The sequence below is a fragment of the Rhipicephalus microplus genome, unplaced genomic scaffold (assembly GCF_043290135.1).
Source record: "Rhipicephalus microplus isolate Deutch F79 unplaced genomic scaffold, USDA_Rmic scaffold_191, whole genome shotgun sequence".
In the NCBI taxonomy this organism is placed as follows: domain Eukaryota; kingdom Metazoa; phylum Arthropoda; class Arachnida; order Ixodida; family Ixodidae; genus Rhipicephalus; species Rhipicephalus microplus.
Genome location: NW_027464762.1, coordinates 147,501 through 161,124, shown reverse-complemented (window position 1 = coordinate 161,124; position 13,624 = coordinate 147,501). Strand labels below are relative to the sequence as shown.

Genomic DNA, 13,624 nt, shown 5'->3' with positions numbered 1-13,624 from the left:
CATGTCTGTTTGCCACAGTTTTCCCGGTGGTGCCGCACCCGGGCTCGCCCCGGCTGACGCAGTTTTCGCGCCGCCCCGGCTGACGCGGTTTCGTGCCGCCCCGGCAGACGCGGTTTTCGCGCCGCCCCGGCTGACGCGGTTTCGTGCCGCCCCGGCAGACGCAGTTCGGACTTAGCACTTTTCGGCTGTGCCTGGCTGGCGGCCCACTCACTCGATCGCCATGTCTGTTTGCCACAGTTTTCCCGGTGGTGCCGCACCCGGGCTCGCCCCGGCTGACGCAGTTTTCGCGCCGCCCCGGCTGACGCGGTTTCGTGCCGCCCCGGCAGACGCGGTTTTCGCGCCGCCCCGGCTGACGCGGTTTCGTGCCGCCCCGGCAGACGCAGTTCGGACTTAGCACTTTTCGGCTGTGCCTGGCTGGCGGCCCACATCACTCGATCGCCATGTCTGTTTGCCACAGTTTTCCCGGTGGTGCCGCACCCGGGCTCGCCCCGGCAGACGCGTTTTTTTTTTTCTTTCGCCCCGGCTGACGCAGTTTTCGCGCCGCCCCGGCTGACGCGGTTTCGTGCCGCCCCGGCAGACGCGGTTTTTTTTGCGCCGCCCCGGCTGACGCGGTTTTTGCCGCCCCGGCTGACGCAGTTCGGACTTGGCACTTTTTGGCTGAGCCTGGCTGGTGGCCCACTCACTCGATCGCCATGTCTGTTAGCCACAGTTTTCCCGGTGGTGCCGCACCCGGGCTCGCCCCGGCTGACGCAGTTTTCGCGCCGCCCCGGCAGACGCGGTTTTCGCGCCGCCCCGGCTGACGCGGTTTTTGCCGCCCCGGCTGACGCAGTTCGGACTTGGCACTTTTTGGGCTGAGCCTGGCTGGCGGCCCACTCACTCGATCGCCATGTCTGTTTGCCACAGTCTTCCCGGTGGTGCCGCACCCGGGCTCGCCCCGGCAGACGCGTTTTTTTTTTCTTTCGCCCCGGCAGACGTGGTTCCCCCCCCCCCCCTTTTCGCTCGCCCCGGCTGACGAGGTTTTCGCGCCGCCCCGGCTGACGCAGTTTTCGCGCCGCCCCGGCTGACGCGGTTTCGTGCCGCCCCGGCTGACGCGGTTTTCGCGCCGCCCCGGCTGACGCGGTTTTTGCGTCGCCCCGGCTGACACGGTTCGGACTTTGCACTTTTCGGCTGTGCCTGGCTGGCGGCCCACTCACTCGATCGCCATGTCTGTTTGCCACAGTTTTCCCGGTGGTGCCGCACCCGGGCTCGCCCCGGCTGACGCAGTTTTCGCGCCGCCCCGGCTGACGCGGTTTCGTGCCGCCCCGGCAGACGCGGTTTTCGCGCCGCCCCGGCTGACGCGGTTTCGTGCCGCCCCGGCAGACGCAGTTCGGACTTAGCACTTTTCGGCTGTGCCTGGCTGGCGGCCCACTCACTCGATCGCCATGTCTGTTTGCCACAGTTTTCCCGGTGGTGCCGCACCCGGGCTCGCCCCGGCTGACGCAGTTTTCGCGCCGCCCCGGCTGACGCGGTTTCGTGCCGCCCCGGCAGACGCGGTTTTCGCGCCGCCCCGGCTGACGCGGTTTCGTGCCGCCCCGGCAGACGCAGTTCGGACTTAGCACTTTTCGGCTGTGCCTGGCTGGCGGCCCACTCACTCGATCGCCATGTCTGTTTGCCACAGTTTTCCCGGTGGTGCCGCACCCGGGCTCGCCCCGGCAGACGCGTTTTTTTTTTTTTCTTTCGCCCCGGCTGACGCAGTTTTCGCGCCGCCCCGGCTGACGCGGTTTCGTGCCGCCCCGGCAGACGCGGTTTTTTGCGCCGCCCCGGCTGACGCGGTTTTTGCCGCCCCGGCTGACGCAGTTCGGACTTAGCACTTTTCGGCTGTGCCTGGCTGGCGGCCCACTCACTCGATCGCCATGTCTGTTTGCCACAGTTTTCCCGGTGGTGCCGCACCCGGGCTCGCCCCGGCTGACGCAGTTTTCGCGCCGCCCCGGCTGACGCGGTTTCGTGCCGCCCCGGCAGACGCGGTTTTCGCGCCGCCCCGGCTGACGCGGTTTCGTGCCGCCCCGGCAGACGCAGTTCGGACTTAGCACTTTTCGGCTGTGCCTGGCTGGCGGCCCACTCACTCGATCGCCATGTCTGTTTGCCACAGTTTTCCCGGTGGTGCCGCACCCGGGCTCGCCCCGGCTGACGCAGTTTTCGCGCCGCCCCGGCTGACGCGGTTTCGTGCCGCCCCGGCAGACGCGGTTTTCGCGCCGCCCCGGCTGACGCGGTTTCGTGCCGCCCCGGCAGACGCAGTTCGGACTTAGCACTTTTCGGCTGTGCCTGGCTGGCGGCCCACTCACTCGATCGCCATGTCTGTTTGCCACAGTTTTCCCGGTGGTGCCGCACCCGGGCTCGCCCCGGCTGACGCAGTTTTCGCGCCGCCCCGGCTGACGCGGTTTCGTGCCGCCCCGGCAGACGCGGTTTTCGCGCCGCCCCGGCTGACGCGGTTTCGTGCCGCCCCGGCAGACGCAGTTCGGACTTAGCACTTTTCGGCTGTGCCTGGCTGGCGGCCCACTCACTCGATCGCCATGTCTGTTTGCCACAGTTTTCCCGGTGGTGCCGCACCCGGGCTCGCCCCGGCAGACGCAGTTTTCGCGCCGCCCCGGCAGACGCGGTTTTCGCGCCGCCCCGGCTGACGCGGTTTTTGCCGCCCCGGCTGACGCAGTTCGGACTTGGCACTTTTTGGGCTGAGCCTGGCTGGCGGCCCACTCACTCGATCGCCATGTCTGTTTGCCACAGTCTTCCCGGTGGTGCCGCACCCGGGCTCGCCCCGGCAGACGCGTTTTTTTTTTCTTTCGCCCCGGCAGACGTGGTTCCCCCCCCCCCCCCTTTTCGCTCGCCCCGGCTGACGAGGTTTTCGCGCCGCCCCGGCTGACGCAGTTTTCGCGCCGCCCCGGCTGACGCGGTTTCGTGCCGCCCCGGCTGACGCGGTTTTCGCGCCGCCCCGGCTGACGCGGTTTTTGCGTCGCCCCGGCTGACACGGTTCGGACTTTGCACTTTTCGGCTGTGCCTGGCTGGCGGCCCACTCACTCGATCGCCATGTCTGTTTGCCACAGTTTTCCCGGTGGTGCCGCACCCGGGCTTGCCCCGGCAGACGCGTTTTTTTTTTTCTTTTCGCCCCGGCTGACGCAGTTTTCGCCCCGCCCCGGCTGACGCGGTTTCGTGCCGCCCCGGCAGACGCGGTTTTTTGCGCCGCCCCGGCTGACGCGGTTTTTGCCGCCCCGGCTGACGCAGTTCGGACTTTGCACTTTTTGGCTGAGCCTGGCTGGCGGCCCACTCACTCGATCGCCATGTCTGTTTGCCACAGTTTTCCCGGTGGTGCCGCACCCGGGCTCGCCCCGGCAGACGCGTTTTTTTTTTCCTTCGCCCCGGCAGACGTGGTTCCCCCCCCCCCCCTCCGTCTTTCTTTTTGTTTTTTTTTTTCGCCGCGGCTGAAGAGGATTTTTCGGTGCCTCGACGCCCCGGTAGTCGCGGTTTTTCCGTTTCCGCACGGCCCCGGCTGACGCTGCTCGGTCACAGTCGCCTTTTGTGAGGATTGCAGACTTCTTGAGCGCGGGTGTTTTTTTTTTGTTGTTGTTGTTGTTTTATTACGCATTCGCTCCAGCAGACGCTGTTTAGACTTTTTGTTTCCTCTTTTATCCTGCGACGAGGTGACGAGGTTTATTCGGTGCCCCGCCGCCCCGGCTGAAGTGATTTTTCCTGTCCCGTGCCGCCCCGGCTGACGCGGTTGGGACTTCGCGTTTGTTCGGCCGCCACGGGTTTTGGCGCACTCGCTCGGTTGCTTGTTGTTGCCACTTGTTGCGAACCCAGGTTTCTTGAGCGAGCGCGGGCGTTTTTTCTTCCTTTCTTTCTTTGTTCTATGTGTTAGCGAATCGGCCTTTAATATCACACGAGGACTCACAACCAACAATTTTCAGTTTGAAGTGTAAAAAATCTGCAGGTGTTGACGTAACTGACTTGCCCCGTACCCTTGAGTACATCCATGAAGTTCTCGTAGTACTACTAAATCGCATTATTCCAAGTGGAGAAATTCCCATAAACTTGCAAACCTCTACACGAAAATCGGTGCGCGTGATAAAGTTGAAAATTATCGTCCGATATCAAATGTGCCTTCTATAACACAAATTCTAGGAAAAAAAAAAAAAAACACTTGTTCGCCGTTTTCTGCGCCGTGACTGGCAGCACTCCGGCGAAGCGAAACGGGGTCGATTCGAGCACGATATCGGCGTCTTTCGACGTGCTCGCCGGCGACCGTCGCACGAGTACGTCGCACGAGCGCGTCTGCCGGGGCGCCGTTTGCGAAGCCGACGCAAAAGTGGGAACCGCCGCTCGGATGATCGCCGCTTTCGGCAGAGTGAGTGTTGGCACTCCGGGGAAGCGAAACAGCGTGAATGCGCCCACGAAATCGGCGTATTTTGAAGTGCCCGCCGGCGACCGTCGCACGAGTACGGTAAACCGCGTCAGCCGGGGCGTAGTTCGGGACGCCGACGAAAAAGTGGGAAGCGCAACTCGGATCTTCGCCGTTTTTGCAGGAGTGAGTGGCGGCCCTCCTGCGAGACCAAGAAGCATCGATTCGTGCACGAATTCGGCGCCTTTCGACGTGATCGCCGGCGACCGTCGCTCGAGTAGGGCAAACCGCGTCTGCCGGGGCGGGCTTCGGGACGCCGATGCGAAAGTGGGAAACGCTGCTCGGATGTTCGCCGTTTTTGGCCGAGTGAGTGCTGGCACTCGGGCGAAGCCAAACGGGGCCGATTACGGCACGATATCGGCGTCTTTCGACGTGCCCGGCGGCGACCGTCGCACGAGTACGGTAAACCGCGTCAGCCCGGGCGGAGTTCGGGACGCCGATGCGAAAGTGGAGAACGCCGCTCGGATCTTCGCCGTTTTTGGAGGAGTGAGTGGCGGCACTCCGGAGAAGCCAAGGAGCGCCAATTAGCGCACGATATCGGCGTCTTTCGACGCGCTCGCCGGCGACCGTCGAACGAGTAGGGCAAACCGCGTCTGCCGGGGCGGGGTTTACGACGCCGACGCAAAAGTGGGAACCGCCGCTCGGATGTTGGCCGTTTTTGGCAGAGTGAGTGCTGGCACACCGGCGACGCGAAAGAGCGCGAAAGCGCCCACGAAAGTGGCGTATTTGGACGTGCTTGACGGCGACCGCTGCAGGAGTACGAAAAACCACGTCAGCCGGGGCGAGCGACCCACGGCGGTCTGGGTGCTTATCGCTGCTATTATAGGGGCACCCCGGCAGACGCAGAAAAAAAAAATTTTTTTTCGACCTTCTTTTTTGCTGGTCGAGCTCGGGTAACCCAGGTCGCAATGGGAGCCGCGCACGAAAGCGGCGTCGCGAGACGCGTTCGCGGTCGCTAGTCGCACGAGCTCGGCAACCGCGTCAGCCGGCGCGGAGTTCGGGATGCCGACGGCTAAGTGGGTACCGCTGCTCGGATGTTCGCCGTTTTTGGCCGAGTGAGTGCTGGCACTCCGGCGAAGCGAAACGGGGCCGATTCGGGCACGATATCGGCGTATTTCGACGTGCTCGCCGGCGACCGTCGCACGAGTACGGCAAAGCGCGTCTGCCGGGGCGAGGTTTGCGATGCCGACGAAAAAGTGGGAAGCGCCGCTCGGATCTTCGCCGTTTTTGCAGGAGTGAGTGGCGGCCCTCCTGCGAGACCAAGAAGCATCGACTCGCGCACGATATCGGTGTCTTTCGACGTGCCCGCCGGCCACCGCCGCACGAGTACGGCAAACCGCGTATGCCGGGGCGGGGTTGGCGACGCCGACGCAAAAGTGGGAACCGCCACTAGGATGTTCGCCGTTTTTGGCAGAGTGAGTGCTGGCACACCGGCGACGCGAAAGAGCGCGAAAGCGCCCACGAAAGTGGCGTATTTGGACGTGCTTGACGGCGACCGCTGCAGGAGTACGAAAAACCACGTCAGCCGGGGCGAGCGACCCACGGCGGTCTGGGTGCTTATCGCTGCTATTATAGGGGCACCCCGGCAGACGCAGAAAAAAAAAATTTTTTTTCGACCTTCTTTTTTGCTGGTCGAGCTCGGGTAACCCAGGTCGCAATGGGAGCCGCGCACGAAAGCGGCGTCGCGAGACGCGTTCGCGGTCGCTAGTCGCACGAGCTCGGCAACCGCGTCAGCCGGCGCGGAGTTCGGGATGCCGACGGCTAAGTGGGTACCGCTGCTCGGATGTTCGCCGTTTTTGGCCGAGTGAGTGCTGGCACTCCGGCGAAGCGAAACGGGGCCGATTCGGGCACGATATCGGCGTATTTCGACGTGCTCGCCGGCGACCGTCGCACGAGTACGGCAAAGCGCGTCTGCCGGGGCGAGGTTTGCGATGCCGACGAAAAAGTGGGAAGCGCCGCTCGGATCTTCGCCGTTTTTGCAGGAGTGAGTGGCGGCCCTCCTGCGAGACCAAGAAGCATCGACTCGCGCACGATATCGGTGTCTTTCGACGTGCCCGCCGGCCACCGCCGCACGAGTACGGCAAACCGCGTATGCCGGGGCGGGGTTGGCGACGCCGACGCAAAAGTGGGAACCGCCACTAGGATGTTCGCCGTTTTTGGCAGAGTGAGTGCTGGCACTCCGGCGAAGCGAAAGAGCGCGAATGCGCCCACGAAAGTGGCGTGTTTGGACGTGCTTGACGACGACCACCGCAGGAAAACGAAAAACCACGTCAGCCGGGGCGAGCGACCCATGGCGGTCTGGGTGCTTATCGCTGCTATTATAGGGGCACCCCGGCAGACGCAAAAAAAAAAAAAAATTTTTTCGACATTCTTTCTTGCTCGTCGACCTCGGGTGACCCAGGTCGCAGTGGGAGCCGCGCACGAAAGCGGCGTCGCGAGACGGCTTCGCGGTCGCTAGTCGCACGAGCTCGGCAACCGCGTCTGCCGGGGCGGAGTTCGGGACGCCGACGGCTAAGTGGGAACCGCCGCTCGGATGTTCGCCGTTTGTGGCCGAGTGAGTGCTGGCACTCCGGCGAAGCCAAACGGGGCCGATTCCGGCACGATATCGGCGTCTTTCTACGTGCTCGCCGGCGACCGTCGCACGAGTACGGCAAAGTGCGTCTGCCGGGGCGGGGTTTGCGACGCGTACGCAATAGTGAGAACCGTCGCTCGGATGTTCGTCGTCTTTCGCCGAGCCAGTGCTGGCACTCCGGCGAAGCCGAACGGAGCCGATTCGGGCACGATATCGGCGTCTTTCCACGTGCTCGCCGGCGACCGTCGCACGAGTACGGTAAACCGCGTCAGCCGGGGCGGAGTTCGGGACGCCGATGCGAAAGTGGGAAGCGCCGCTCGGATCTTCGCCGTTTTTGGAGGAGTCAGTGGCGGCACTCCGGTGAAGCCAAGGTGCGCCAATTCGCGCACGATATCGGCGTCTTTCGACGTGCCCGCCGGCCACCGTCGCACGAGTACGGCAAACCTCGTCTGCCGGGGCGGGGTTTGCGACGCCGACGCAAAAGTGGGAACCGCCGCTCGGATGTTCGCCGTTTTTGGCAGAGTGAGTGCTGGCACTCCGGCGAAGCGAAAGAGCGTGAATGCGCCCACGAAAGTAGCGTATTTGGACGTGCTTGACGGCGACCGCCGCAGGAGTACGAAAAACCACGTCAGCCGGGGCGAGCGACCCACGGCGGTCTGGGTGCTTATCGCTGCTATTATAGGGGCACCCCGGCAGACGCAGAAAGAAAAAAAAAAAAAAAATGGGGACATGGCGTGCGTCACCGTGCGGCTTCGCAGCGTTGCCGAAGTCGCCGAGCCCTTCGACTGAGCCGAACGGCGGACAGGGAACGTTGGTCGGCCGTTCTAACCTGTCGGTGCCACGCCGAGACGTCGTTAAGGAAAACCGCGTCGTGGGCCTCTACGACGCCGTCGAGTCGTTGTACGTTTGGTGTCCAGCGTGTCGGCGGCGAGTAGCGGACACGTCGTTCACGACTTCGGTCTTTCGCAGTCGACGCGAACTTGCGGAGAGTCGTGGTGCCTCACGTTTTCGGCAGAAACCGCGGCGGAATTTTCCCGTGCGTGCGCGCACGACCTCGGTGCTGTGCCGTCAGCGTAGTGTTGCACAAACTCGTGGCCTACCCAAGGTGCGGTACGTTTGCGGCCGTATCCTCGGTGGGAATTTCGTGAGTAGGGTCGCAAATTCTACGACCTCGGCGGGTTTGAGAGCGACGTAGACTTGTGGCACGCTCAACGTGCCACACGTTTCGGTGCACACCCGCGGTGAAATTTTCTCGAGTACGCTCGTATTAGTGCCCAAGGAGGTCTGGGTACTTATCGCTGCTATTATGTGGGGGTTCTCGTGAGCGGCGTACGCGAAAGCGACCGGGTGTCTGATATGCGGCGGGCTTCGGCCTCGTCAAGCGTGTCCTCGGGTCTGCTCCAGGGGAATCCACGGCAGTCGTCTGCAGCCTCATCCGCTTGATGCGTTAGGGGCTGGTTGTCGGACGGTGCCGTTTTACCACGATATCGAGGTGTGTTCCGTGTCGTCCTCGGGCGATTCAGATGCGAAAGCGCCGAAGACGCGGGCGTGACCCGTCGTCTGGCGGCTTTGCAGTCTCGGCTCCGTTGCTAGTTCCGGCCGGTCCACCGACAGTGCAGCGGGCTTGGGCAACCCGCACGGCGCGACCGAGTCGATGCAACGAAAAAGAGCGAGCATGAACGTGCTTCTTGCCGCACGGCTCCCACTCGTCTTTCGGGAAGGTTGTGCCGTAGCGAGCTCGAACGCCGTCATCTCGGAGTGCAAAATAAGCGTGTTGGGGCGCCTGAAGGTGGCCTCCGCCGCACACAGACTGCGTCCGGCCCGCCGAAGGCGAGGACGGACGCGCAGTCGAACGATTACCTGGTTGATCCTGCCAGTAATCATATGCTTGTCTCAAAGATTAAGCCATGCATGTCTAAGTACATGCCGAAATAAGGCGAAACCGCGAATGGCTCATTAAATCAGTTATGGTTCCTTAGATCGTTTCTTCCTACTTGGATAACTGTGGCAATTCTAGAGCTAATACATGCAGTGAGCCTGGAGCCCTTTGGGTAACGGGTGCTTTTATTAGACCAAGATCGATCGGGTTTCGGCCCGTATTGTGTGGTGACTCTGGATAACTTTGTGCTGATCGCATGGCCACGAGCCGGCGACGTTTCTTTCAAGTGTCTGCCTTATCAACTTTCGATGGTAGGTTACTTGCTTACCATGGTTGTTACGGGTAACGGAGAATCAGGGTTCGATTCCGGAGAGGGAGCCTGAGAAACGGCTACCACATCCAAGGAAGGCAGCAGGCGCGCAAATTACCCACTCCCGGCACGGGGAGGTAGTGACGAAAAATAACAATACGGGACTCTTTTGAGGCCCCGTAATTGAAATGAGTACACTCTAAATCCTTTAACGAGGATCAATTGGAGGGCAAGTCTGGTGCCAGCAGCCGCGGTAATTCCAGCTCCAATAGCGTATACTAAAGCTGCTGCGGTTAAAAAGCTCGTAGTTGGATCTCAGTTCCAGACGAGTAGTGCATCTACCCGATGCGACGGCTCGGACTGAACATCATGCCGGTTCTTTCTTGGTGCACTTCATTGTGTGCCTCGAGATGGCCGGTGCTTTTACTTTGAAAAAATTAGAGTGCTCAACGCAGGCGAGTCGCCTGAATAAACTTGCATGGAATAATAGAACAAGACCTCGTTTCTGTTCTGTTGGTTTTTGGAATACGAGGTAATGATTAAGAGGGACGGACGGGGGCATTCGTATTGCGGCGCTAGAGGTGAAATTCTTGGACCGTCGCAAGACGAACTACTGCGAAAGCATTTGCCAAGAATGTTTTCATTGATCAAGAACGAAAGTCAGAGGTTCGAAGGCGATCAGATACCGCCCTAGTTCTGACCATAAACGATGCCAACCAGCGATCCGCCTGAGTTACTCAAATGACTCGGCGGGCAGCTTCCGGGAAACCAAAGTATTTGGGTTCCGGGGGAAGTATGGTTGCAAAGCTGAAACTTAAAGGAATTGACGGAAGGGCACCACCAGGAGTGGAGCCTGCGGCTTAATTTGACTCAACACGGGAAAACTTACCCGGCCCGGACACTGGGAGGATTGACAGATTGAGAGCTCTTTCTTGATTCGGTGGATGGTGGTGCATGGCCGTTCTTAGTTGGTGGAGCGATTTGTCTGGTTAATTCCGATAACGAACGAGACTCTAGCCTATTAAATAGGTGCGGGGTTCCCAGCACCTTACAACCTTCTTAGAGGGACAAGCGGCTCCTAGCCGCACGAAACAGAGCAATAACAGGTCTGTGATGCCCTTAGATGTCCGGGGCCGCACGCGCGCTACACTGAAGGAAGCAGCGTGTCTTTATCCCTGTCTGAAAAGACTGGGTAACCCGTGGAACTTCTTTCGTGATTGGGATAGGGGCTTGCAATTGTTCCCCTTGAACGAGGAATTCCCAGTAAGCGCGAGTCATAAGCTCGCGTTGATTACGTCCCTGCCCTTTGTACACACCGCCCGTCGCTACTACCGATTGAATGATTTAGTGAGGTCTTCGGACCGATGTCCGGCGCGGCCTTTCGGTTGCGCCGGTCTGTTGGAAAGATGACCAAACTTGATCATTTAGAGGAAGTAAAAGTCGTAACAAGGTTTCCGTAGGTGAACCTGCGGAAGGATCATTAACGGATTGTGAAGGGTGAGCGCCTCAGCTGCGTCTGCGCCCGACACTTTCTGCCGCTGACCCCGTTTGGACGCGGGGTCGGCTTTTCCCCACGGGGCTGCCTGAATGTGGAGCGGCACCCCGTGACAAATTGTTGCGCCCAGCGGACGCCAACACCGCGACCTTGGACGGTCGGCCAGGTGGCGGACGCGGGTACAAACGGCGCAACGCACTCATAGGTCGGCTTTCGACCCGCCACTGCACCGTGGCTCGAAGCGCTCGAAATGCGCGACCCGACCGCTGCGGGACCGCCTAGTACTGTAAACAGGAGCGGCGGAGCGCGAACGGCGAGTCGTGGTTACGTCGGTAGAAGGCGAGGCTGCGCGTTCCCGAAACGCCAGCCGAGTGCCCTCCCGACCGTTCGAGCGTGCAAGAACGAGACCCGACAATCGCGCGGCGACTGCCAAGTACGAGAGGAACGGCACAAGCGTCGGCGGTCGGTCAAGGAACTGGCGATGTGACGGGTCCGCTGTGCACCAGTGCATACCGTCCCGCCGTCCGCGGCAAGCGCCTCCGCGTCCTCGGGTGACGGAGGCTGCCGGTCGGTTCTTGCAGGCGAGGGATCTCGCTGGCACCGGTTCGCGTTGACGCGCGGCCGGTCATGGCACGGCGATGCGACGGCCGAGGTGCGCAGTACTCGATGGAGGAACCGCACGCTCCGATGACCGTCCCGCCCTCCGCGGCGTATGCGTACCGACCGTAATGGTTGCAGCAGCGCCGGCCGGCTTTTGAATTCGCCACACGAAACACGGTGCGAGATCGCGGTTAGGGGAGCGTCGACGTTGCCAGGCGTTTTGCTTGCTGCCGAGGGAAAGGCGGCACGGCCACGTCGCGCTCGTCGCGATTAGCGGGTCTGCGCGCTTTGGGAAGGTGCCGCAACGACTTGCCGAAAGAGGAAGCACGGAAGAACGAGGGACTTGGACGTCCCGACAATTGAACGCACTTGCGGCCAGGCCCTTGCTGGCTTCGTTCTTCCGCCTCGAGTAGGCTCGTACGCGGCTCCGGCGCCGAAAGTGGTCCTTGGCACCGACTTCGGTGGACGTGGGAAGTGCCGCGCAAGTACGGCGCGCCTGGCTCCACCTGTTGGCTAAAGTAGGCAGCCGGATCGGCATTTTGGTGTGCGGTGGCAAACCGTGGATGCGAAAAAAGCTTGTGCGATTTCGTGGAACAAAAAGCGGGGGTCCCCCTTTTTATGCGGAGGAGACCGACCCGCCTGCCGTGGTGAACCGCGACGCCACGGTAAAAACGGGAGAGGCTTGTCGATGGGACCGTGCATCCCGCGCTCCACGGAGGCCGGGAGGCGGCCGCCCGAGGAAATGTGTAGCCGTCGAGGCCCGCATCTGCGTGCACTCTTATCCAAATGGGTGTACCGCAGGCATTTTCTGGTTAGGCGGGCCAATGAGAGCGAGCACACAACGATACCTACGGGTCCGGCTTGGAGAACCGGCTTCGACGCCTCCCGAGTATTTATAGAGGGGTGGACCACGAAAGCACTCGCAAGTAGCGAAAGCGAAACGCCGTCCGAAACACACCGTTTGCTCGATTTGCGGCAGCCGAAAAAGGCGCGGCAGAGTTTTGGAGTCCAAGCGTGCGCTGAAAAGCGCCCTTCTTGGCCACTGTTTGGCCGAGTGCCAGAAACGTTTGGTTTTGACTGTACGGAATTGAACAAACACTTTTTCACGACTCTAAGCGGTGGATCACTCGGTTCTCGGGTCGATGAAGAACGCAGCCAGCTGCGAGACTTGGTGTGAATTGCAGGACACACTGAGCACTGATTCTTTGAACGCACATTGCGGCCTTGAGTCTTCCCTTGGCTTCGTCTGTCTGAGGGTCGGATCACATATCAAGAGAGCCTTCGGCGCACAAGGGAACGTGAGCCGTCGACTCGTTTTGACCGCGTCGGCAACACGGACAGCACGCTGAACACCTCACAGCGAGCGCCAACAGCGGCCACTCAAGGGCGAGACGGTGGCGACCGTCGTGCCAGAGCCCAACCGAAACGGGGGCGACCGACTGCATTGAGGATGTGGCACCTCGTTGAGACCGCCGCAGGACTTCGAGTCGGAAGGAAGCCTGCAGGGAAAGTGCGGTCGAGGTTGCGTACTCCTCTCTGCGACCGGGCGCGCAAGAGCTGCGAGAGCCACGGACGCGCAACTTTAACGCACGGTAAACACGAGGAGCGAAAGCCGGCCAGCAAAGCTTCTCCAGCCGTGCGCAAAGTGCGCGAGATCGCAGCCTTGCGTTGCGCTTGTTGCCCTCGAAGTAAGCAGGGTGTCCCGTAGACCGGGCGCTCGAACACGCTGCGGGGCCGTGCCTCCTCCAGGCTTTGCCGCGCGAACAGGGAACGTTCGCGCGCAAAGCGCAGGGAGGTGAGGAGGCTGCGCCCGACGTTTGCGGTTCGCTGCGTACGCGGTTGATGCGGAGAGCACGGCGCGACGACTTGCCGCGAAGCGGAAAAAGTCTCCCGCACGAGTTGGCGAAACGTTGGCGAAGCTTAAGGCGTTCTCGTCGTAGTCCGCCGTCGGTCTAAGTGCTTCGCAGTTCCCGTCCCGTTCAAAAAACTGGGCCACTCCAGTTGGGGCGGGGGCGACGCTACACGAGACGATGCCTCTCGCCAGGCTGCGTGGCTGCCCTTGCGGCGGCGGCGACTGGCCTCGGCGGTGTTTGGGCTTTCGACACGGTCGTTTATCACGCAACTGCTCGGACGACGCACGCGCGCAGCGGAATGCCGCTTGCCAGCCTTGTGAAGATGTGACCCTGTACAGGGTTGCGGGCGCACTTGGTAGGGCGTCGTACTCGGTTCGCGATGGGTTTACGAACGTGTCCCGTCACTTCCACGTCACACCGGTTGTGCGCCGCACGCGTGCAGCGGGGAAGCCGATTGCCAGCCTTGTGAAGAAGTGGCCCTGTACA

General features: G+C 61.7%; 2 non-coding genes across 2 annotated transcripts; both read left to right on the top strand.

The window, feature by feature from the left end:
* Positions 1-8,858: 8,858 nt before the first annotated feature.
* On the top strand, positions 8,859-10,673 carry LOC142791859 (small subunit ribosomal RNA). The gene has a single exon (XR_012890475.1). It is a non-coding gene; the product is annotated as a small subunit ribosomal RNA (ribosomal RNA).
* Positions 10,674-12,392: 1,719 nt separating this feature from the next.
* Positions 12,393-12,545, top strand: LOC142791856 (5.8S ribosomal RNA). The gene has a single exon (XR_012890472.1). It is a non-coding gene; the product is annotated as a 5.8S ribosomal RNA (ribosomal RNA).
* The last annotated feature ends 1,079 nt before the right edge of the window (positions 12,546-13,624 follow it).